Here is a 23355-nt window from a genome sequence, read left to right as displayed (position 1 = left end):
TGTCAAAGATTAGTTGACCCTAGAATTGAGGGTCCATTTCTGGGCTCTCTATTCTGTTCCATTGATCTATGTGTCTGTTTTTATGCCAGTACCATACTGTCTTGATGATGACAGCTTTGTAATAGAGCTGGAAGTCTGGAATTGTGATGCCGCCAGCTTTTCTTTTCTTTTTCAACATTCCTCTGGCTATTCGGGGTCTTTTCTGGTTCCATACAAATTTTAGGATTATTTGTTCCATTTCTTTGAAAAAAGTGGAGGTATTTTGATGGGGATTGCATTGAATGTGTAGATTGCTCTAGGTAGCATTGACATCTTCACAATGTTTGTTCTTCCAATCCATGAGCATGGAATGTTTTTCCATTTCTTTGTGTCTTCCTCAATTTGTTTCATGAGTACCGAATTATTCCATTTTTAAAAACACATTCTACAATTATTTTTGTGATTTAAAACTGAATAAAGAAAAGAAACCTTTTTTAAAAGTCTTCATTCTAATTTCTAATAGGGAAAATACCAATAGATACAACTCACTTGTAAAACATATCTGCCTGGTGCACAGCATCATATATATGTATCAGAAAGGTGGGGAGTTGTCGTGTAGGTGGTTCTTTTCACTTACCCAGTTTTGCTGTTTACATCCTTTCACCTTATAGAGACACAAAACTCTTCTTACCTGGTAGGAATGTGCTGGAGAAGTCTGTCCTTACTCTAAATTTAGTAATTTCCCTTATACACATGCCTATATATATATACCATATATATGTAATATATGTATATGCATACATATATATCCATGGGAAGAGACAGATAGATTGATGATAGACAGATAGGTAGGTAGATACATAGGTAGGTAGAGATTAGATAGATAATAGATGATAGGTAGTTATGTAGGTAGGTTGGTAGACATGATAGAAGAATAAATGGATAGGTAGATAGATAGATGATGATAGATAGAAAGATAGGTGATAGATGATTTAGGTAGATAGATGATAAATGGATGATGGGTATAATTTCCATCAGATCCTGTTTCCTCCTCAAAAATGTCTAGATAATTTTATACAAAGGGATGTATTATAATAACATAGCATGTTTTAGAGCAGTTTTCCCCTGAAATGTCTCATGTATTACCTCATTTGTTCCATTTGCTAATTTATCCTTAACCAGTGATTTGGCAACTCTTGGGTCTTATCTCTGAAATGTGCAAGAACAATGGTGAGCACATAAATTAGGCCAGCATCTCTGTGTCTGAAAGCAGCGTGTGGGTGGTGCGTTAACTGGTTCAGAAGAGATGGATGTTAGCTCTTCCTCTTACGAAGAATTTCCACCATCTGATAACTCTTCCACACCTTTGTTTTCAAGTAATCTTTTCCCCAGTGTATTATGGTATGTCCAAACCCAACCCTTGGAATCAAACCAGGAGTGTCCCTCCTCTCCTCTCTTAAGGTACTTCCCTGCCTAGCTCCCAAGATTGAGATCAGGAAACAAACACATTTCTCAGTTAGAAAGCACAATGCAATTTGAAATGTAGAATGGAACAGGTTCCAAGACTAAGACATTAATGCCCACATCCAAAGGCACAAGTAATTATTTTCCAAAGAGTGTGCCTGCTAATACATAACTGCCAGATGCACAGTACTTTAGCAAGAGGTATGCCGTAGAATGAATATCAAACAACTCTTCTTTGTACCTATGAAATCCTGCTCCTGTCCGACATCGCACAATGCCACACTCCACAAACATCACAGGAACTCTCTTAAAAAAGCAGACCCAGCCACACTTCTATCTATTCTAATTCAGCCCTTTATTGCTTCACCCACCTGCTATGGTTTTGTCTGTTTATGTTCAGCTTGATTGCAAAACTGGGAACTATGGCTAGGAATCAGGAGCTGAGAAGTTCCATGAAAGAGACAAAAGAAAAATAATGTGGAGTTGATAGGAAGATACACGTGAGCAGAGAGACTTGCATCATGTTGTCCTCTCTCCATATACATGGCTGAGATTCTCACAGATCACTTCTATTTCCAGGTCCCTAATGGCTAATGCAGCCTCCTTTAGTATCTGGTTCTCTACAGTCAGATGGTGCAACCAGATTACCTTTATGGCTGGTACACCGTATCCAGATGGTCCCATTCTCGCTCGTACCCATTTCTGAATGATTGCCCAGACATTACACAGGCTTGAGAGACTTCCTCCCTTTACCTACACCCAATGACTGACTGATGTAAGCTATAAGAAGTTAGACCTCTCACCTCAAGCAGAACAAACTCTGAGCTGCAGTCCACACTCCTGAGCTCCCTGTGGGGCCAGGCTGGGATGCCTTGGCCTCTGTCCTGCCCATTCTGCCCCCATCACTCCCTGACAATATTCTGCTGAGACCACACCATCCACAAACCTTGGGCCCTGTCTCAGCTTTTGCTTCTAGAAGGACTGACCAGTGTTTCAACATGAGGATGATTCCCGGAGGCTGCTCCAACAGCTCCCAGAGTTACCTTGAAGATCTAGCCATTGCCTCTATGTTCCCTCCAGATTTGTGGTAACATCAGTGGAGAAAGCCAGGGAGCTCAGCAGAGATGCTGTGCTGTTCTGTCTTCTGCTGCCCCACCTCCTGTGGCACCGTGGACTTCTCAGGACACCCGACAGCAAGGCATGCGTCTCTGAACAAGCTCCGTGGAGACAAAGCCAAAAGTGATGCTGCAATGGGGTCATGCCCAGCTCTGTTCTCCTGATGGCTCTCCTACTCTCCATTCTCCCATGGAAAGGGAAAGGAGTCTCTGTCTCCGATTCTGCTACACTGATCTGAAAATACTCTTGCTCTTGGAGGCACTGGCCAGGTGTTCCCATCCTTTATACTCAGGAACTGGTCAACGTGCCAGGTGGGACGGATGGCTGTTTGGACAGCTTGCTCTTGGTACAATGTGGGTGCTTGGGTGAGTCCTTTCTCAAGAGCTCCTAGCACTCTGATGCAGATTCATCCCAACTGGGACTCTACTTTAGCGAGAGATTTCTAAAGATAGCAAGTCCTTATGGCTAAATCAAAAACAATCGAGCTTCTTACGAGAACCAGGGAGCAGCAAGTGCAGTCTCCAGGAGAAAATAATAGTGAAGAACAAGTGTTCTTCAGCCAGTGGCTGCCACTGCACATGGCCCTACCCATTCTTTCTGTAGCATGGTGGAGGGTGAAGGAGTCAAGTAGACATAGTCTTCTCTACCCGCCCAATAGACATGCCAAGAAAGCATGAGGTCCTAGGGTCAGCCAGCTTTCTAGGCAAGCTGGGACCTCTCTTCTGCACTTGAGGGGCAAATAGCAAACATGAATTTAAACCCAGAGGCACAACCCTCATTTAAGATGCCATTAAATAAGATATTCAAAAATATAGATAATATAGACACCATATTAAAATATTTTATAAGGCACACCTATCCTAAGAACGTTCAGTAGAACATACAGGGAATATTAGGAAAGATAGCATGCCGAGTCAAAATCAATAAACAAAGTAAGATAGCAGGAGATAGGTATTGGTATTGGGGCTACACGGTCGTTATCTGCAAGTGTTCACAAGTGTTTTAAGATGCAAGTCAACTCTTGACACAAAATAAGGACACATCTTCTTAAAATTGAGTCCAAAATATGATCAATTCTCATGAATAAACAATGTAATTCAATGAAGAATATCTGAAATAGGAAGCTATCATATATGAACTGGCTCCCTGAGGGCCATTCCTCAGAATGTTCTCCACGTCATCTGTCACAAGTACAAAACATGGCTCATGAATGAAATGATTCAGAAGCCAAGCTCATATGGAATATGCTTCCCTGCAGATAATTCTTTCCAGGTTGTCTTTTAGAAGAGTGAGAGCTAACAAACACCTAAATGCACACACACATTACACACATGCACACACTATACATACACACATATTTCACACACATTACACACATACATTACACACATATTTCACACACATTACACACATACATTATATACGCATTACGTACACACACATACACACACATTTGGAAATCTGTAGTTGTGCCTTTGGGAAGATACAGGTGGACACCTCTGGTTGAGCCGCAATGCTTTTGAACAATGAACAGGTTGTGCACCCTCAGAGTGAGCTCTGTGAATTTGTGATAAATAACGCACGACGATGCGTGTGAGGTCTCAGCCCTTGGCAAAACCTCAAATACAACTGGTTTATGTTTTAGGTAAGCTGTAACATTCCGTCTCCTCCAGGAAAACTAAGATGTTCATCCATTTAGGAGAGCTGATAGTTTATTCTAAGATAAACAGGCATCTTACTCTTCACCTAAATAAGGGAATGATTCCATTGGATGCATAGCATTCTCTCTCTATGCCAGGGCAATGAGGCAGACCTGGTGTCTCTTCTCCACATTAGCAGTGGTTGTGGGTGTGGATGTTACAGGTGTTCTAAGCTTGACACAGGACTCAAAGGTTCTAAACAAGAAGTTTCGTATGTTTGCACCATAGAAACATACATTTCTTGGATCTGGCATAGCATGTGATGAAATGTCATGAAAATAAGATACATTAGAAACACTTGAAAGATGCTATCAACATAACATGTATATATAACTCTATCAAAATAATATCAGTTTTAGGGGTAGTTCTCATTATTTTACAAAACAAATGTAGTCATTGTGATGAGTAAATGAAGAGTAAATGCCCATCTCCCTGCATAATCAAAAATTTATATTTTCTTTTTCTTATTTTGCAAATATGATAACCTGAAATGTTGGTTTCATGTCTGTGGTCTTTTTTTATTAATAGTGTGACTAGCCATTCGTATATGTTCATTGACCATTTAAATCTTTTCTATGAATACATTTTTTTATATTTTAAAATTATTCTTGTGGTCCAATTATCTTATTAGTATATATTTTTCTTACTTATTTGAAGCACTCATTTCAAGAAAACACTAAAATGGGCTCATTGCTCCTTCTGGGTGTTGAAATGATAAAAGAGAAACGATTACGATTTCGGTTTTATTTCTTTGTTTACAGTTTCTGGCTTTCACAGAGTCAATATGGTCCTTGAGATCATGAATTTTGACATCTAATATCCTGATTTTATGATTCTCTGCAGTCACATAAAGCTTAGGAAGGTTATGCCACTCCCAAATCTATAAAAATACCATTCCTCTTTTCTCCTCATGATATTTTTTGTTTTTGTTTTTGAGGGGTTTTTTTTTGTGTTTTTAAGGCTTAAAATCTTATTTGTGCAGGTGGAGGTCTATCTGTATACTACTCCCCAACACCCAGTAGACAGCCAAATGTCCTAACACTGTTTATGGAAATGGCTCACTGATTGGATCTGACCTTCTGATGTATGATAAACGCCTCATATACATGGATCTGCCTCTATATTTTACATTTTGTTCTTTAATGCTGTATTTCTCTCTCTGATTCACTTACCCACTATTTCCATTACAGTTAGCAGAGAAGAATCCATTAATATCTGATGGAGCAATATTTCTGCCTTATACTTCTGTCTCAAATATTTTTTTATTAATTATCATAGCATATTTCTCAACCCCAAAATGTAAGACTCGGTTTGGTAAGTTATGCCAAACCTCCCGTCCATTTGTTTGAACCACATCACATTTATAGATTAATTTAAGATGGATGCGTATCTTAAGCTTAGCATTTCAGTCAGAAGAAAAAAAAGAAGCAGTGGTTTAAAATAATAAATACCCCCAAAGAATTTGGTAAGAGCATACTGTTTACACTTCCAATACAAGATCCTCTGGACTGTGCTCTTTTCCTGAATTATTTTTAAGCCATGGAGGCCATAGGATATTCTGATGATGCATGGTCTCGTGAGGGAAGCCAAATTTTGCATGGGCTGCTTTATATCAGACCTAAACCGGTAAGATTTAGTACGTGATCTTGCAAGGAAAGAACATTATGCATTAATTGACTTCTGCAGGCTTCTCATCTCTGCGTCTCTGTTGCAAACACCTGGTACAGCAGGTAGTGTAGTAGAATGTGTACAATGGTAGAGACTATGAACTCAAATTTTTCCTAAATAAAACAAGTAACGGTAGATACCTCGGATCCTAGCTACCATGGTCTTGAGAGACCGCTTAAAATTATGAAAAAGGCATGCTCAAATTTAATTCCTTGGCTCTCTACAGCTGATTTTGTCTTATTATCAATATCAGATTCCAAATTAATCAGTATGGTTTTCTCTTCAGCACACGTAAACTGAACTGATGGACCACACGTACATAGAAAGCATGAATGATTTCCACGTGCATGTGGCTGAGAACCAGGTCTCGGGACGGCTTTGTTTTCTTTTCCCCAATCTACTGAACTTTTATTCTCGCTGGAAGCAAAGAAGTGGTGGGTAAAAAACTAAACAAAACTAAGACACTTAGGCAAGGGTGTGGTTTTTATCTAAAGCAAGGGCTCCATCAAATTCCAGAACATTGCTTGATTTGGTGAGTGAAAGAAAGCTCACAAGGATTGCCAGTCTTCCAAAATGAGTATTTCACTTTGAGTGTTAATAATAGCGTCAAGTTGTTAAGCCTCATTTTGGTAAACGGATGGTGAGTATTTTTTGTTTGCTTTCTGGGGCCACAGCGTGTTTTTCTAGATGTCCATTAGAGAAGGCCACAAAGTCGGGATCTGCATTTGTGGGAAATTTGTATATTGCAACAAAATTTATGCAAAGGCTACCTCCTCATAAATTCTAAAGACTCTGAAGTAATGGAGGAACATATATTTCTGTGTTCAGATGGCCAAGGTCAGTGATTCAAAAGACTATGGTAGCTGGTTAGTTCTAGAGTATTCTATGATCTCCAAGGACACACACATCATGTCTTCCATATCATCAAGTCACTCATGTGCTTCTCATCCACATACTTACATTGTGCGCTGTCAACTCAAATAAAAACACACAGCTACCAACGGCGATGATGGGTCTGTTCCGTCCATTGCCAAGGTGGCAATGATACTATATCCATGTTTACGTAGCGTCCCCAGAAATCTCTCTCTTTCCCTCTCTGTTCAACCATTCCCATGTCACCCTGTCAATCAAAACTCACATTGTCTCTGGATGCTGAGAGTTTTTCCAGCCCCTCGTCTGCATCTTTTCCTTGGCCATGAGCTATCTGAGCTTCTTCTACCCCCTTTGCTGTGTCAGTGATGTGATTGCGTTGTGAAGACAGATTTATAAAGACAAATATAAATTTATAAATGTATAAACATAAAGCTGAAGTTAGTATAAAACGATGGGCATGGGACATAGGAAACTCCCATACTGCAAATACGTATGCAATTGAAAACGAGAAATACTAAAACAGTTCACATCACTGGGAAAAGAAGATGCTCCTTTTTCATTGAAAATGTTCAGAATATGTCTCCTTCCTTCTCCTACCTACATGTATTTCACAAGCAAAGATACTCCTAAAGCTAAGATTATTACCTTTGATTTTAGTTTTATTTTTTTGTTTTGTTTTGGAGGGAGGAGGAAGATCTCAGGCAAGAAACTACTCGATAAATGGGCTTAAATATAATTGCATGCCATTTTAATTGAAGCTTTCATAATCACTACAATAAAATTACTACTTTACCAAATGTAAACTATATATTCCAGTAACTATCAATCACACTGACAACCTCTGGAGTAAATGCAAGAATTTATCTATTTCATCTCTCCCTGCAATTCTCGTTCTATTTATGGAGGCCCCCGTGGCATTGATTAGGACCTGTTTCAGGGAAATTTTCTCCAAATCTCTTGTTCTATCCTCATATATTTGTTTCTGCTTTTATTTCTTGGTAATGGTAGCTTTGTTTTTAAACTAGAGCGTCCACTCTGAGTTACTTGAGAGTGAAGACACGTAGTAACACTGTGTTACAGCCATTTAACCTTGGTGAAGTTTTAGCTACACATAATTGCCCCAATCCTGAATGCTGATAACATTGGCAATATATGTGAATAATGGCTTATCAATGAGAAGTATAGGTTGAGTCTTTATGGATTAAGTTAAAGCAACATTTTAAAAAATGACTTTATACTCCTTAATGGGTCACGAGGAATTAGTATAATATAGTTCTGGCTTCTCTCGTGCTTTTCCAGCTTATGTTATTCGGCAGAAGAGCCTCTGTGGCAGTGACCTGAGTGTAAATATTTCTCATCTGGACCCGCGCCACCCGTGGCCCTGTCATTTTTCATTCTTCTCTCTTCTGTATCTTTTGTGCCAGAGTCATTGGGATGTTTTAAGATCATATTAAATCCTGTTGATGCAAAACACTAAAGCTTTTATTTATTTTTTTTTTTTGCAATGAAGAACATAAAGGAGTCCCTCCCCTTAACTACAGGGAACCGGTTCCAAGACCTCCGGTGGACCCCTGAAAATACAGATAGTAGCAAACCCTATATATGCTGTGTTTTTTTCCTATACGTATCTATGGTAACATTTAATAAGTTAGGCACAGTAAGAGATTAACAACTGTTAAGTAATGATAAAATATCTCATTGTGCCATACTCCTGCTTCTTCTTGTGATGATAAAAGACATACACGATGAGATGAAGCGAGGTGAAGGACACAGGTGTTGCGAGATAGTGTTAGGCTACTGACCCTCTGAACACACCGCAGCAGGAGCATCTGCTTCTAGAATGCTATTGAGCGCAAGCAACCGAAATCGTGGATAAGGGGGGAATACTGTCTGTCGATATCGTATAAAATTGGAAAGTAGAAACACAAAACTATAAATGTGATCAAAATCATCTCGAATCTCATGAGTCAGGGATAACCACTCTTAGTGAGTTCTATCATCCTGCGTTCTCTATGTCTTTAAATATCCACACAAATTTTTATTTACAAAAATGGGATCTCCCATGCATCTCATTTTTAGTATTTTTTGCTTTTCCTTCAGCCACTTATGCTGGACCTTTTTCCAATTCAATATACATGCACTGACATGATCATTTTTTAATGACCAAGGAGTCTATCCATTCATTGGTACTCCCAGGTTTAGATGGTCAGAATGTTTCCTCATCTCGATGGCCATGCTCGAGGTTCAGTTTTCAAGGTGGTAAATGGAACACACTTACCAGCTAGTCTTTGTTAGTTCACCGAGCTAGAAATCAAAAGAAATAGATGCTCTGAAATGCTCAGAAGAACACGACTTGCAAATTCCCAGTGGACGATGCATAAAACATCAGATGAAAGAAGAAATCAAAGCTGAAGACATGATCTGAATTCTGCTGCGCAAGGTGAGAACAATGCTATGTTTCTCTAAAGAACTCAGCTTCTAGAAGTTTCAATCTCTGAATACAGTTGACCCTAGAACAACGTGGGTTTGAACCACTTACGTATATGTGGATTTTTTTCAATAAATGCAGTGTAGTACTATAAATGTATTTTCTTTTCCTTTAATTTCTTTTTTTTTCTTCCTTTAATTTCTTAATCACATTTTCTATTCCCTGGCTTACTCTATTGTAAGAATACAGTTTATAATACATATAGCATACAAAATACGTGTTGATGGACTGCTTATTTATTTTATTGCCAAGGTGTCTGGTCAACAGGAAGCTATTAGTAGTTAAGTTTTGGGGAAGTCAAGAGTTATATACAGATTTTGACCTGCACACAGGGTAGGTCGGCAGCCCCGACTCCCACATTGTTCAAGGGTCAACTGAATTTTCATCTTGTGCAAGTTGATGAAATCCAACATCTTGGGAATCAATTTCTAACAGTAATCCACAGTGGAAACATATCACTGATTAATACTATTTAGGATGCATAAATATTTAACATGAATAGCATCATTTTATGAAGCAGGTTCCCTACAAGCATATTTTGCATTCCATTGTACCTACAGGTCATAGTTGGGGATGGTAACATGTGCTTTATTCTCGCTCTTTTTTTTTTTTTTTTTTTTGCAAACGACCTGAATCTAATCTAAATCAGGAGATCTTTTGCAAATAATTCGTACTGGTACACTTCCTATAAATTTTGTGATAATAAATAACAAAGCAGAGAACATCACTTTGCTAACTGAACACGTGATTCTGTGCAAACACAAGTGAAATCGGAGGAGGAGATGTAGTGGTCTGTTAGGGAAGGAAGTGACCTCCTTTCTCCACACGCATTTCAGAATGAGACTAAATTGCGCTCTGAGGGAGCACCTGCAGGAAACCTTGCCTGCAGCCTTAGCATCTCCTCCCACCCCTCTGGACTCCTGCCCACCCTGGGCTGCGGATTCCGCCCCAAGGCTAAGACAGCTGCGAGAGAAAGAACGCTCATCTTCATGAAAATAGGCTTTGAAGCCCCTTTGCAGATAAACACTCTTCATTTGTTAACGACTTAATCCTTTAATTAAAGCTCACTTTGTTAGGTGGCTTGGCTTTCAAAAACAGCCCAGGCAGATATTTGCATGAGTCCTTTAAAGACCATCGGACCAAAGGAGGTGGTTAAAAATATATTGTCCCAGGCTTACGGTAAACCCATGCAATCTATCCTTACCCGGGATGGGAAAAGAAGGGAAAAGAAGCCTTTCTGTTGAATTAGGTTTCCTGAAATGTAACTCTGCCTTTCGCAACCATCTGAATTTGATACGTGTGGTTGTGTAATTCACTCTTTAATAACTCACCAACATTAAAGTTCTTTCCTTTTCTTTTTTGGTTGAAATTGTAGATGAGTGAAAATGGATACATGGAATTCGTAAACCTAAACAGTCTAAAACCTAAATTGAATGGGGTCGCTAAAATATTATTTCACTGGAAATGGGGGCTCTGGTGTATTCTTGATTCAGAAAGGCAGTTAATTGGAAGCACAGTCCGGATGGTGTGTGAAGATGTCATTCCTGCTGTGTTTATACTGTTGGTGGGTCTTTTAAGCTTAGGGGATTGAACGAATAATATCGATATTTTAGTGTGCTACAGGTGTTACACCAAATGGGAGCGGCATCGTTTATCATATATCCAGAGAGAGAGAGAAAAGTTATAAAATGCCAAAGTAATCTTCAAGTTAGAAGCGAACTCACATCTGATGACCTAGTTGTTTGGGGGAGGGAAGGGGGGCAATCCCCAGAGATGAGCAATCACATATAAGCTAAAATGCAATGAGACATGAATCCAAACAGAAAAATAAAAACTAGGAGAGTTAATAAACCCATTTAAGAAAGTGGACAAATAAAATGTGAAAATACCAATATCTTTAAGTGTGATGTGGCCGCGGTGAGGAGATTGAAAGCAATCACATTCCCCTCACGTAAAATGAGTATTTTTAAATCCTCTGTAAAAGTATTTGTAGAGAAATGGGACTACTGTAGCAAAGTGCCACATTTTAAATAAAAAATATGGAGTTAAAAACAGGTTGCTGGCCGCAATGGACTAAGAGACATGCTTTAGCATCCCTCATGAAACCATGAGACATGGAAGAAATTGAAGGAAAGGCAGCTTTCAAGAGAAGTCTTCAGGAAACACAGAGCAGTGATCTTTGAGAGATGCAAGACCGACTAGCTGACACCCAGTATCGCCCCAGCTTACTAATTGCCTTGAGAGTGTTTCCACACCATGACCTAGGGTAAGAGAAGACAAGCAGAACCCAGAAAACTCTCTGAATCTCGGGAGACCAGAGTAGGTAGGGTTCCTAGGACAGAGTACATGAAAAGAGAGTTCTTCGCCCAGAGAGAAGAATGGAGATCTGTGGAGAGTCCTCCCCACACTTTCAGTTGAGTAAATATCAATGAGGAGACCACGACGAAGGATGTTTAAAGCCAGGGAAGTAACCACCTAAAAAATACAGTAGGATCTACACAAAACAACATGAGGCGAATGATGTGGGACACAAGGGCAGAAGAAAAATTATTAAATTTCCTTACTACCTACAGCCCATTGACAAGTCCCTGAAACAAGCAGAGTGACCTTCCTCTAGGAACTCAGCTGCCTCCATGTTGACACTTTGCTAAGGGCAAAAGACAATCCTAGCCCTCCCCCCACCCCCAGGATCCTGTAAGTCTACTTTAACATATTAAAAATTCCTTTGGAAACTTCCTTTATCTCTAAACCCCCCAAGATACATGTTGGCAATCATCCCCCAAGTATATGGCCCACCGATAGGCATCTGAAGGGTCTCATGACTCAGGTTTTATTAGACGGTAATAAATGACATTTTCCCAACAATAGCTAGCCCCCTCAAGGTCCTGGAAGCCTTGCCTCCAAAATTCCTTAGAGACTTGGTCTATCCCTAAGTCCCTTCCAACTTGAAAGTATATAATGGACCACTCCTCATGACCCTGGATCTGTCCCCATGCTTCAATAAAACCACCTTTTTGCACCAAAAACATCTCAAGAATTCTTTCTTGACCATCGGCCTCGAACCCTAACACCTTTCCTATATCAGCCAGGAAACAAACCACCAGAGGTGAGAGGGAGTGTTTCCTGGAGAACGCCCACGACCAGGAACAGCTCCTGTTCCAACCAGCCATCCTGGAAAACTTCATGGAGCTTGGGGGTAGTGGATGAGCTGCCCAGAAGGATTTTACCTCAGTAGGAGATGGTTTGTTTGGGCCTGACAACCACTGTGGTCCAGACTAACCAATCCTAACAGCAAGATATGAAAGAAACAAACTCTGTGTGTGGGGTGTGTGTGTGTGTGTGATGTACATGTGTCCCAAAAGAAAGGCCAAGGATATTATAGGAATACAAAAATACCCAACGCCCAAAGAGGTCAAATTCACAATGTTTGACGTCCCATCAAAAAAGATTGCCCAAGACGTAATCAGTGTACAGAAATCAACTGTGTTTCCATATACCAGCTATTGGAATGGGAACTGGAATACCATTTATCAAGAAACACTTTTCACTGTACCATCAAAAATACAGAATGCACAGGGGCAAACCTGACAGAAGATTGTAGAGACCTGTACACAGTCTACCAAAACCATTCCTGAGAAACTTAGAGTATTAAGAGTCAGAAGACTCAGTATTGTTAAGATGTCAATTATCTTCAAATTGATCTATACGTTTAAAAACATTCCACCTCAATTTCTAGCAGGCTTGTTGGGTAGAAAATGCCAAGTTGAATTTGACAAGTTGATTGGAAATGTAAAACACTTAGACTGGTCAAAACAACTTTCAAAAACAAGAATGAAATAGAACATGTATTATCTGGCTTCAAGTCTTATTTTAAAGCTACCATGATCAAGAAAGTAGACTATCATGAATGATGTAGGAAAGGCATTAGGGTTTGAAGCTGACAGTCAAGAAAGAATTCTTGAGCCATCTTTAGTGCAAAAAGGTGATTATATTGAAGCACGGGGACAGGACCCGTGGGCAGAAAGAGCTGAACCGGGGTCATGAGGAGTGGTCCATTATATACTTTCAAGTTGGGAGGGGGTTAGGGATAGACCAAGTCTCTAAGGAATTTTGGAAGCAAGGTTTCCAGGACCTTGACAGGGCTAGCTATTGTTGGGAAAATGTCATTTATTACCATCTAATAAAACCTGAGTCATGAGACCCTTCAGATGCCTATCGGTGGGCCATATACTTGGGGGATGATTGCCAACATGTATCTTGGGGGGTTTAGAGATAAAGGAAGTTTCCAAAGGAATTTTTAATATGTTAAAGTAGACTTACAGGATCCTGGGGGTGGGGGGAGGGCTAGGATTGTCTTTTGCCCTTAGCAAAGTGTCAACATGGAGGCAGCTGAGTTCCTAGAGGAAGGTCACTCTGCCTGTTTCAAGGACTTGTCAATGGGCTGTAGGTAGTAAGGAAATTTAGTAATTTTTATTCTGACTTTGTGTCATCAATCTACAACATAGACAAATCGATGGAACACCATACATGGTGCAGAAATAGACACACAGAGATGTGAACAACTGATTTTGGAAAAATGGTTCAGCGGCAGCTTAGTGTAGGAAGGACAGTATTTTGAAGCAAATGATCACAGAACATATATAAAAACCAAAGCCAAAAAAAGCCCACAAAAAACAAAAAAACGACCTCAGTACCTTCGTTGCATCATATTAAAGAATTAACTTAAAATGAACCATAAGCTTGAATTTAAATTGAAATTGAACATCTACATGTATGAAATTTCTAAGAGACACAAATGCAACATTGGGTCAGCCAGTAATTTCTTAGATGAGACTCCAAAATCGCAATCATCAATGAAAAGAACTTTAAAATTTGAAAGTACCTGCTCTTCAAAAAATGCTGTTAAGAGAATGAAAAGACAAGTAGCAGAAAGAAATCATATATCCAATAAAGAAGTTGTAGTCAGAATACACAGATAATTCTCAAATAGAAAACAAACTACCTAGTTTTTTAAAAATTGGCAAAGATTTGAACAGACACTTCAGTAAGGAAGATATATGCAAGGAAAATAAGCACATGAAAACAGGCTCATTGTATCAGTCATTTGGGGAACATGATTAAAATTAAAATGTGCTTCTACCAGTAGAATAGCTCAAATAAGAAATCGTCACCATACCAGGTTGGGGGAAGATATGCGGGAATCAGGGCCACCTTTCATTGCTGATGGGAATATTAAAGAGTGTAACCAATGTGGAAAAGGGTTTGGCAGTTGGTTGTAAAGTTAAATAGACACCTACCATACCACACTGACTTTTACTTCTGTTATTTACTCCCAGAGAAACCAAAGCATGTGTGTCTACCAACACTTGCAAGCCAAAGTTCGTAGATGCTTTGTCGCAATTGCTAACTGGAAACAACCAGATATCCATCAGGGAAATGGATAAAGTATGGCATGGAATGGATTGCTGCTCAGAAATAGGAAGTGATGCACTACTAATACACATAAAAATATGGATAAAATAAATTGTGTCAAGTGAATACGTCACACCAAAACCAAAAACCCAGAGTAAATACCTTATGATCCCATTTACATACATTTGTAGGAAATGCAAAGGAATCTCTATGCCAGGGAAATGATTACTGTTTCCCTGGGGATGGGGCGGAGGTGCTGGGGACCAGGAAAGGTGGGAGGCTGGGTTTGAGGGGTGTGAGTAAACTTTTGAGGGCAATGGGAATGTTTGTAATCTTGATTATAGTGATGATTTCACAGATGTGTATAAATATATATGTGTATATATATATATATATATATATATATATCTTTCAACACTAAACAAGTAGTAGACTTTAATATGTGCCCTATGTCAATTTCATCTCAATAAAACTTTTAATACATTGACGGGTTGATTGAGTTGCATTAATTGGGTTTTGAATGCTAAACGAACTTGACATTATAGGACAAAATCTACTGTGTTGTTGTATGCTGTATTTTTGTCCCACTTCTCCTACATTTCTTTAACTTCTTTACTTTCTTTTGATTGATGTATTTTTCAGATAACATCTACCATATCTTTGCTCTTCTAAGTGTTTCTTAAATCTGCAAGGATATATAAATATCAAATCTGTAAATATTACCTCTTATTTTTAAACGGGGGAGAGGATCTGAAATAACTATGGGGTAAAATATTCATGTGTGCTAAATGTAGGTTACCGGCTTTTGACCTTGAAATATTTCATAATTTAAAAATGCAAAAGCAAAATACAAAAAGTGAACAATAGGCTAAGAAAAACACTAGAAACAGTTATGTGGGTATATGACAAAATTATCATCTAAATAGCATATCGAAATTCTGTTGGGAGAAAATACTAAGATAGCAAGAATTTGACCTGTATATTATTGTTCAACAAATTGACAATCGTTGAGTCTAAAGGGGTAAAAATAAATCCAGCCTTGCTCATAATAAATATACTCAATTTTAACATGTTGCTCTATTTCTTGTATTAATTTTAGATTGCATTGTTCCTGCCTGGCTTGAATATTGTGCAACTCTTCCTATCACATTCATGACTTTGTAAAGGTAGCATAGATTTGGAGAAAGCAGTTTGTTAATCTGAATGAAAAGCCAGGAAACGATTCACGCACTCTGATCTGGCAATTCAATTATTGAGGAAGTATACTAAATATCTCCTCGAAAATATTGAACAATCTGCAGTTCAAATGTGTTTGAGATAATTTTTTATTATGTCAAATTGTTGCAAATAATCTAATTCCTGCATGCTCTTATAACAACATGGAGCTTAGCAATTGAGGAGGTATATTCTAACAGCATGGGGAATGCCTTATTATGATAGCATGTTGAGTGGAAACAAAATATAGAAAAATAGATGTGAAAAAGACAAGGAGACATAGTCAAGTTGCCGATAAGTTAAGAGCCTAAAGAGAAATACCCATAAAATGAATAGTGAGAGTAGTACGTTTATATTAAAATTTTCTATGATGGGAAAACATTTTTATAACTAAAATAACAGACAGGTATAAGCAAATATCTTCATAACTATTGGGCATGGAAATAAATCATAAACTAAATTTCTGAATGTGCCTTGCAGAGACAAACTGATGTTCAAAGAGAACTTGGAATTTTGAGTGGCACCAAATGAAAGGGATCGGTATTTTTTAAGAAAGGACGACCTGAATGCATTTCACGACGACTTCTACAGAAGAGCTTAAGACATGATAGGGATGCTGGAAGGAAACATCCAGGTGTGGAAAATTTTGATATTTTGGATTTGGCGATGGATGCTTTCGTGCAAGGACACGTCCATCAGGTCGCTGCAAATTTCTTACACTTAAAGGAAAAGACAGAAGTGTTAATTTGGGTTTTCATATTTTGAGGCTCTGGGTTCCCCAAGTTTGATCTGTGTGGGTCACAGAAGCAAGAGGCTGAGGAACTCATAGGGTGGACAGTGTCTGTGGGTGTTTGTGTGTGTGCACAGATGTGCGGGAGGTGAGGGCCTATATGAGGGTGGCAGGTGGTGAGGAAAGAACCATGGAGATTCTGAATGTGCCTTAAAAATCGTGTCTGCAGTTGTTCATATGTCTGAAACAAAAGCACACCCTTTCTCTTGTCACCACGTTGGTCCTTCTGTTGTCCTTTGGGCAGGCAGTCCTCACAGAGGACATAAGGACTCAAATGTTTGAGGGACATTCCCCTCAGTTCCTCGGAGGCAGCAAAGCCAATAGATGAGTTTGGAGCAGGGTCCCAGAAGAGCAGAGAAGAGAATCCGTCATTCAGACACCGAGCCAAGCCTTTCCCTGCTCCCTGGTGACAGCATCTGGGTATTCTGCTAGAATTGTCACTTGTGCTACAGATGTCTCGGTTATTATGCAAACAAATCACAAATCTGTTGTCTCTCTCTTCTGTGCACTCGATGTCTCCCAGCTTCCATCTCAGCTGTAGGCTTCTGGCAAGCCCATAAAATGTTCAAAAAGCATCCCCTTCAGTGAGCTGGCTGCTTACAGCTCATATCCGCATGGATGCTCCCTGAGGATAGAAACCCTTCCATCGGCACTGTGGATTCCAGAATGGCCCCTGATTCAAGGCTATTTGTGCTTTGCTATCTGTTCACCCCCACCCCCACCCTGGTCATCTTCAGCTTGTGCTCACTGGATGAAATTTATCCATACCAGGAACCCTCCCCAAATATTGCATCTGCCCAAGTATTTGTAATTGGTTGACTTTCACATACTGGGCATTTTGAGCTTCCTCTTGGATGCTATGACTCAGTATAGCCATTATTCAAGTGTGTGGTGTTCCAGGAAGACGGAAGAGCATTGGTGGCATGGGACTGAGGAAAACTTTCTTCCTACCAAGGTTCCCCTGTGACTTTCTCTTAAATATCAGGTAATAAAGGATTGAGGTGGAGGGTAGTCACGTAGGGATTCCTACCATCTTAAGTGTTCCTTAAAATGTTATTTCTCAACAGCTGCTGGAACACCTCTATAGCAGAGAAGCTTAGCATTCCAGGAAAACCTAAATTTTTCCTTCCAGAGATTCAGAATGGCTTCACTGGTTTTAAATCTGGTAGAGGAGATATAGCTAAAGCCAAGTCATATACCGCCTTCCCTACTCAAGTCTCAATGTGAGATATTCTCTTCTACTGTGGAGCCAACTGTGGGGTTTGAATATTTCAGATCCATTGTCCCCCCTTTTTTTTTTCACCACGATGTTTAAATCAAGTGAGTAATGTCTTTCCCAAATTCAGGTACCATTTCTTTTAACATGGCTCCATAAGTCCTTTGGGTATCATGGATCATGGACCCTTTTATCTTATTAACAATCCTGTGTAGTTGTTACAATCTCCTGAGCAAATTGCCATATTGACAAAAATGTGTTCTATATGTAGGTGGCATCAGCTCAGAACAAAGAGTTGACTGTAATAAATGTATGCTGATACATATAAATATTTTCTAATTATACATGTCAAAAGATTGTTCTGTATACTCACACTTAAAAAAATGGATGCAGTAAAAGATAACTGTGTTCAAGTTGTATTGTCAGCAAGATTAAACCCAAGCAAAGAATGAAAATGTATACTATAAGTCTACCAACATGTCACCCTTCTTCATATATCATTAGAAAATTTCACAAGAACCTGATCATCTCCATGCACTTTCAATTAGAAAACTTATAATCAGCATATGCATTGCTCATTCACATTAAAGCTGCATCCCTCCTCATGAGTAAAACAAATAAATGGATGAAATATCATTTTTATACTAGATGCTACCTTATGTAATTAATTTAGAGATGTAAGCAGATTGACATAATTAGGATATTGAGCTGAATTAGTGTTTGTGTGATGCAAATAATAATAGCTATTGCTAATAACTAAGAATCTGAAAATGCTAATTTTTACACACACAGAGTAATAAGCCAGCCATTGGACTAAGAAGAGAATGTCAGCTGTGACTTAGGATAGTAGGTATTAGATCTTGTATATTTTTTAAAGATTTTATTTATGTATTTGAGAAAGAGAGAGAGCAGGGGGAGGGGTAGAGGGAGAGGGAGAGAGAATCCCAAGCAGACTCCCCCCTGAGCATGGAGCCAGATGTGGGGCTGGACATGGGAGCTTGATCTCATGATGCTGAGATCATGATCTGAGCTGAAGTCAAGAGTTAGACACTTAACCAACTGAACCATCCAGGCACCCCAGTAAGCATTAGATCTTGAGAGTACAGAAATATAAAGGAGATACTACTAATATATATTTAAAAAATCAACTAGCCATGCAATTGCCCTCAGAGATAAGGGTTTGGGGGTAACCAACATGGCTCAGAGCCGGATGAATATGGCAGAAGGAAAGTTACCTGGTGGTTCACTGATTCACATTCAGTCATTAGCTCCAATCAAACTCTGGGCTTAACATTCCACATTGAGATAATAAATATCAAATTTCAGTGTCACAAAATCCCCCTGGTAAGTTTCCATAAAATGTTGTTTCCACTGGATCAATAACACCATGTTTAACAATCATCCTCAGGAACATTAGCAAGTCACATGGATCATGGACAATATTTGTGAAGACTATTTATGAGGAGGGAGAGAAGAAGAAGGAGGAAGAGAAAGTGGAGGAGGTGAAGGAGGTGGAGGAGGAGGGGAAGGGGAAGGAGAAGAAGAAAAGGAGGAGGAAGAAGAGGAGAAGAAGAGGAGGAGGAGGAGAGAGAGGGGTAGGAGGAGGAAAAGAAAGAAGGAAAGGAAGATAAATTGGCAGGCAATTATATTTTAACATTTCCTCAACAGAGTATAATTAAATTTGGGACCAAGTGCTTCTAAAAAATAATATTTAACACTATAGTAGAAAAAATGGTTGCTAATGATTAGCTTTCTAACAACAATAATCAAGATGAATTACATATATTATAGTACAAAAGGGACTATACCACATGCCCCTCCAAATCCCAATTTACCAAGTAGAATATTAAATAGAAACAAGGTGAGAATTTGTAAAAAGTGGTTTGCTAAAAATGTGATGCCATAAATATTTCAATAAGCTAGACTTCAAAATAAATGCTTTATGAGCATTTCTTGAAGATAGTCTTCATTTTGTTTGAGTAATATTGTAATAATTGATAGTATTGGGGGGAAAGAGGTTCTTCATATACTCAATCATTTAACAGAAAGGTTCTCCTTAGGGAAATGTATACTCTGAGTAAGTGTTAATAATTATTTTTTCCCTAAATTTTTTGCCTCCTTTCTTATTCCCAAGGAGATAAATCTTGCATAATGGGAAAGGCAGTGAAAATTTGTTTAAAAGACTCCACCACCAGGTGAGTACATGAGGAGCATGCTTCTAGGAAATGTAACAAAGTGGAAGGTGAGGAAATAAAGGACATTTTCATTTTATTTTATCCTCAAGTGAGGTTGACAACCCTTCCGGAATCTGCCCATGAGTCACTCACTGAGTCTATTGTGTTCGATCCTGAAGCAGTTTGTTTATTCTTAGATGACTAACACTTACTCGAAATGCATGAAAAACGGCCACTTATCTCTGAAAGACGTCTCCACTTTTTTGTGTGAAATGTGATACTTTCCCCTGAAAATCAAGTCCATGGAACACACGAATTAAGTTAGTTCTGAAATATGAAGTTAGACCCTTGAAACCAATAACCAGGCTATTGACTGCCCCAGTACCTTGGCTTATAGAGGTTTAATAAATGCCTTCCAGGGCCTACTTAATAACACTTTATTGAGTTTTAGGGGGGAAAAAAAAAGATAGGCATCATTTTTCACTCTGCATTAAAGTGACGAACACAGAAATAATAAAACATACAATATGATAATGCCACCACATTTAACTGATCTTGCATGAAAAGGTCATCTTTTGAGCATTTTTGCTAGATTCAGATGAAGTCTCCAGATACACAAGATAGATATTGAAAAACTGACTCTGAAAAAAAATCAAAGGGTACCAGTTCTCAGATAAAGAAAATCTTGATCTTAGTTCAACTGTGCTTCCATATATATTTTGTAAATTGTGTAATTACTTAAACGTCACTACATAATGGAATTTGAAAAATGCATTTTGAAATACTTTTAGTTTATAAAAGATGTGATGATATTGAAAGAAAGTTATCAGTGATTTGCCTTGTAGAAAGAGAATGCTCTTTCTCTAGATCCTTTAGACTAGTACTTTCTGATAGAACTTCCTGCAAGAATGGAAATGCTCTACAGCTGAGCTGTATAATTGGTTATACACTGTCAGTGTCTACATTGATCTTAGAGTCAAAGGATGAATTCCATACATAAAATTCCACCTATTTCATATAATCCCATGTAAATACAATACTTGAAACATCCTTTAAAAATATCTCAACAGATTTTAATGCACCTTGCAAGAATTATACATACATACTGGATTATTTCCAGAATTATATGAACATATGGAACTCTTTCTTTTGATGTCTTTGGTCATGATTTTGAAGGGCACTTGGATCTCATCTCAACCACAGCATTTTGGACAGAATGTGTCCTTTTATAATAAAATATCTGGGGGCGACTGGGTGGCTCAGTCAGGCTCCAACATGGAGCCCACTTAATAAAATAAAATAAAATAAAATAAAATAAAATAAAATAAATAAAATAAAATATCTGAAGAATTTAAGACTACAGTGAAACAATATAACTTCCCTTTGATGTGAGACCCTAAATTATAATGTTGTCAGAGATTTAAAAATACATTTTTATGATTACTGATTATTAGGGTACTGATTGTCTGATTATTATACTTTTTTCTTTTTTTACCCATAAGTCTACATTAAGCCTCAATGGATTCTACAGAAAGCAAGCCTAAGTTTCAGTTGAGGAAGTGCCTGGTTCAAGCAGATAAACTTGGGAGTGCATTCATGTGGAGGATGGAGACATATGGATGGGAAAGACTCGGTTGTCCATCCACAGCTGCCTCAGCTCAACTAGCCTCTTCTAAAGAAAGAAGGAAAATGCATATAACAGGGTAGTGTCCAGACTCAACGTGTAGAACAGCTACTGTATGTTGCCTCTGCACCTAGTTTTTAATATATTCATCCTCTCTGCTTAGATCTAGAACAAGGAAGGAAAACTTTTTCTGTAAAAGGTCAAGGTCAATATAATAAGCCTTTTAGGTTTTGAGGACCATTGAATTATTTCTCAATCAATGCTGGTTACAAAACCAGATGTCAGGTTGGAGTCGGTCCATGGCCATAGTCTGCTGACCCCTGATATCCAACTCTGGCAGACTCAACATTCACTAATAATGTTCTCATGGCCAATTTGGAATGTTGTCCTCTTCTTTTGTGAGTATGTACATACACACTTCCTTTTGCTTTAACAGAAACCATTTCCCCCACACCCAAGCATGGAAGCATCAATGGGTTTGCTGGTCATGATGGGCAAGGCCACCTTGCTTACAACAAAGTCTTTAGATATCCCACAGACTCCTAGAAGAACTCAAGGGGGTCTTCAAAGCCTCCAAGGACAAGGGACATACACCCATATTACAGTTGGCCTTGTTGTAATTATCTGAGAATTGGTTGGATGTTGAATGGGAATAGCTCCACTGATGTAGAGCCATGGATTTATCCTTTTAAGCCTAAGGGAGATGAGTACTCATTGTGGTGGAGCATTTAGAATAATATAAAACACTGTGAGAGCCCACCATCTGTTGGCTCTGTGACAGCAAGGATCCAGGACAGTTAAAGCTTTAGTACAATGCAGTGCCAGGGGAGGGGAGAGAGAGACAGAGGAGAGGAGGAGGAGGAGGAGGAGGAGGAGAAGAAGAAGAAGAAGAAGAAGAAGAAGAAGAAGAAGAAAGAAGAAGAAGAAGAAGGAAGAAGAAAGGAGGAGGAGGAGGAAGAGGAGGAGGAAGAGGAGGAAGAAGAGGAGGAGGTAGAAGAAGAAGAGGAGGAGGAAGTAGAAGAAGAGGAGGTGGAGGAAGGGGAAGAGGAAGAAGAAGGAGCATGTTGGGGGCACAGTTGGTTGAGTGGCCAACTCTTGATTTTGGCTTAGGTCATGATCTCAGGGTCCTGGGATCCAGCTCTGTGTCAGCTCCATGTTCAGTGGGGAGTCTGCTTTAGGACTCTCTCTCTCTCTGCCCCTCCCTGGGCTTGCTCTCTCTAAATAAATAGATGTTAACAAAAAAGGGGGGGGACGAAGAAGGAGGGGGAAGGGAACGAGGAGGGGGAGAAGAAGGAGGAGGAAGGGGATGAGGAGGGGGCAGGAGAAGGAGCAGAAGGTGAGGAGGAGGAAGAGGTTGGAGAGGGGGAAGAGAAGGGGAAGGGAGAGGGGAAATTAAGCACGGCCTATCTCTACAATTACTAAAGATAGTAAGCAAATAGCCCCACCCCCCACAGTTTTCAAATACAAACCAACCAAAGTGAGACCCACAACCCAACCCTCCTGTATGGGGCTCTCACACTGCGGATTACTTCCCCCACCCCACCCCCCACCCAGGGCCAGGTACCAGATAACCAGAGACAGCCCTTGTGCCCCACAGGCCACCGAAATTATTCAAGCCAGCCAGTGTTAAGCCTGC

This window comes from Leptonychotes weddellii, chromosome X (assembly GCF_054177405.1).
Source record: "Leptonychotes weddellii isolate Sample4059 chromosome X, ASM5417740v2, whole genome shotgun sequence".
NCBI classification, from domain to species: Eukaryota; Metazoa; Chordata; class Mammalia; order Carnivora; family Phocidae; genus Leptonychotes; species Leptonychotes weddellii.
This window is presented reverse-complemented; position numbering follows the sequence as displayed.